Below are 4,109 nucleotides of genomic sequence, written 5' to 3' on the forward strand. Positions count from 1 at the left end.
ACATACATGGGTTGGACGGATAAAATGCGTCAGACCACTGGGGCTACCCGGTGCAAACGGATAATCGTGGCTAGGCGGCCACATCGGTGTCCGTGGTCGACCTAAATGGACGTATGCGGATACTTTTAGCGTCTGTTTTACGTCGAGCCGCTAGAGATACCCTAAATCGTAAATCTAACATACTTTTGGCGTCTATTTTGCGTCAGGCCGCTAGAGATGCCCTAAATCGTAAACCCAACATGGCAAGATGATTAGTTCTGAATATACATTAAGTGGTACGCACAAAGCAAGTAGTAAAAAGTATGCTGAGGGAACCTTAATTTAAGTACTTGGAATTGTATTCATTTCCCCCAAAAGAAAAAAAGGGGGCTACTGTAATTAGGGAGGACAAAATTATTATCACAGCAATATATATACGCTATGAATTAAATGTATTTACACGTCAGTTCACAAGGGCTCATTCTTCATATCAAGCCAAAGAAGAAGCCTTCGAGGGCGCCCAAGATGTCTAGCCTGCTGAGCAGGCTCCTCACTTTCGTACACAAATCCACTCTTCATGTACAGTTTTTGCGCTGCTTCGTTGTTGATGGCCACATGAACATACAAGTCTGTTATGCCTGCAAACATTTGAGTACGCATCAACGTGAGAAAAGGCATCACAGGACATGAGAATAGTTCAAGGGGATTAATATAAGCTCAGGGATCCCACTTCTCAATCCATCTAAATTACTATGGAACAATGATGCGATTGACCTAAAGAGAAAACAGTCGCACATCGTGAATAACAACATCTATGCTATACAGCTGTCAAACGATGGGGAATCAAAGCTTAGCCTGAACTACAACCAAAGACTCAATCTATCCGTGATCTGAATACAAACTAGCCATTCAGGATATGTGTAAAACCACATAAATACAAAGCACAAATGTGTTAAGGGAACTAAATGAAATGAGCTTTACCCCATTCACGAGCAAGTTTCTTAGACTTGTCAACCAGTGCATAGCCCAGCCCGTTCCTTTGGAGTCTCCTTGGCAACACAGACATTACTTAGATATGCCCGTGTATGGCTGGATTCATTTACCTATTAATATGGATCGGTTATTAGAAACTATTAGAATATTTGAAGAAGCAACAAAAGATTTTCTTAATTAAATCAAAATCAGCATTTTACATCATGTTTTAACCAAGATAACTATATATAACAAGGCTTATATTAGAAATGGCAACTCAGTTCTCTATATAAATTAACATTTAATACAAAATTCAAAAATAAGAACTGTGAATGGCATTGAGAACCAACTATTACAGAAAGTCAGTTAAATCCAGTGAACCCTCACTCTGTTGTGAACTGATTTTCTTTTTCTGCATGAAAGCAAAATAGTTTCCTACAGAATGAAAGTGACTGACTGATCTAAGTTACAATAAATTGAGCAAAGCCCATCATGAATTCAATGATACTCTTCAATAGTAAGCAAAAAGGAATCGTTAACCTTACCCCTGGCCTCTTTCCGGTCAGTTCATCTGGTAACCAGAGGCACTGATTCAGGTCTAAACTACCAACTACTATTCTCTCTTCCCCATCTTCAACAAACTGCAAATGCCAGATTTCAGAGGTTAAGCTCTAGCATTGATAGATTATTCCTCTTAGAATGAGTCCTCCTCGCAAAAAAGAGGACAAGTACTACCAACTCACTGAACACCTCTGGTAAAAATATGGGAGCCAAGAGAGGCTAAGTATTTTTATTAATTTATTTATTTTTCGCACAGGATGAGCAAAGTTGGATCTAGAAGAACAAATAGCAAGTCCTGTGTAACTAGAAAGCACGATCTGTGATCTTAGCAATCAAAGTGGGCCAAAAAAATCCACTTTTAAAATCATCATTTTTAGGTTTTTTGTCCAAGAAAAATACATAAGAAATTTGAGGATACTGAAATGCCTTTGCCTATCAAATTTGTCTGATCTAGCCAAGCAACATGGAACGGAGCAGCGAAATAAATGTCTGTTCGAGGGCATTGCACCTATATTACAATTATACCTTGCATGCTGAACAAAGCTCCTCGGCTGACATCAATGATGGCAGCAGTGGTACTGTCCCATTTATACAAGCGACTCTCTGAAAGTTAATCATATTCCCAGAAATCCGATTTTGTAATGCTTCATACTCCCTTTCTGCCAAACCTTTTCTGTGATCCTAATATAACTTGAAAATAAGTAAAACTAAATTATTAATGAATCATTATGATGCTTCAGCACTGCATGTGGAGACAAAAAAGAGGAAATGCATGGAAAGTAATAATATAGAAGGGGAAAAGGTACAGTAAGATAGAAGGAAAGACGCAGTGGAGAAAAGTTGGTAGCACCATTTCGCTGAGTTGTCTACGCTAACTTTAAAATATACTTGGTTAGAAGGTAGTGAATTCAGAAGAAATGTAGTAGTAGTATGAACTATAAGAATAAATATACAGTCAACATTCAACACTGCAGCTTTTTCTGCAAATAAAACCAGCGTTCCAGGCTTAGCTTAGCCAGGAAGTGTGGTTGGGGAGTTGTAGTTTTTGGTCTGGTTTTCCTTGAATTAATGGAGCTCTTTAATGTTTTAGGTTCGGGTTCCATTATAAACTAGATTAATTCTCTTCTAAGAATGGAAATTGCAGGAGCCTCTACCTTCTTGACAAGGTCGGTGAACACACAAAAAAAGTGTGAATTTTATTTTTATCCCTCAAGTGTGCATTTGTGACACATATTACCCATTTAGTGAAAATTCTACCAGAATATCCCATCTAAGAAACTTTGAATCCGGTTTTACCGCATTTATGCATTTTGCCCGGTTCTGTTAGATAGGACCAGCATGTTAGGTGGATGTGGCGCGGGAACAATGTGTAAAGCTCACAGAGCGTCATCGGCGATCATGTTCAGCCTTCTCTTCTCCATCTGTTCCATTGCTCTTCCTCCTCTGGTATCCCCGAAACGCGATCATCACCTCACATCTTGCCCAGCACACACACATAAAAAAAGGTTCCAATTTTTCTTATATGGGGTATTCTTGACGAATTTTCACTAGATGTGGCAAAAAAACTAGAAGCTTCCACTATAAACACAGATCGATCTATATCCAGCTATCTGCAAAATCTTGCCATCTAGGCCAGAACTAATTTTGCACACCAACTTCAGAGAATAGTGCCACATTCACCAGATGTTAGAGTGCCTCTTCAGCTATTCGTTCGTTTCTGAAATGTAACAACTCGCACAGAGAACGGGCAGGAAAGAGATGAGATTGATTGAAGAGATCGATCACCTCGGCTCCGACTGTGTCGCGAGAGTACTCGTAGAAGGTGCGAACGCGGAGGCGCACAGCTGCGCGGAGCTCGTCGAGCGTGACAAACTCTCGGACGGCCACCGCGCCGGCGCGCTCCTCTAGCAGCAGCGGCGCAGCAGCGTCAACGGCCGCCGCGGCGGTGGCGCGGCAGCGGAAGGTCGGGATGGCGAGGCGGCAACTGCGAGGGACAGTAAGGAGGGTCGGATAGCGACATGTTGGGGCAGCTGGAGGGGGCGAGGGCAGCAGCAGCCGCGACGCCGTCGCCATGGATCGAACTTCGACGACTTTGCGGCTGGCAGTTGGTTGGTTGGGAAACGGAGACGTTTCCGCCACAACTGCCTGGGTTGAGCCTCACTCTATGCCTGCCACTGCTGTTGATCCAGCCGCCGGCTCAACCACTGACCAGCGGGGACGTTTCCTGTATACCAGCTGCACACAGGTCCTCTTTCAATTCAAAGGATTTGCATGCTTTTTTGGAGAATTCAAATCCTTAAGAATATTTTATGGTGACTGTTTGATTTGTAAACTTGAATCTCATAGGAAATTTTTACCTACGGAAATCTTTGCACTAGACTCGGTATAAAATCTAACGCCCACTCAAACCTCTTTTCAAGATCATTTGCCTTTTCTGTAATGACATAAAATATATATTATGCATACAAAATCCTGTACAGTCGTAGTAGGTATGACACCGCAATGCTGTGGTTTTTTGTTCCTGCGTTTTAAAATCATGTGAATCAAAGAAACGCTTTTTTTTTTCGATAAAGGATGCTTTATTACTTCAAGAAGTA

The 4,109-nt window shown here is 41.5% G+C and overlaps 1 pseudogene; it reads right to left on the reverse strand.

Moving 5' to 3' along the window:
- Positions 1–291: 291 nt before the first annotated feature.
- LOC124686019 lies at positions 292–3,676 on the reverse strand (annotated as a pseudogene).
- Between the last annotated feature and the right edge of the window lie 433 nt (positions 3,677–4,109).

This window comes from Lolium rigidum, chromosome 1 (genome assembly GCF_022539505.1).
Source record: "Lolium rigidum isolate FL_2022 chromosome 1, APGP_CSIRO_Lrig_0.1, whole genome shotgun sequence".
Lineage (NCBI taxonomy): Eukaryota > Viridiplantae > Streptophyta > Magnoliopsida > Poales > Poaceae > Lolium > Lolium rigidum.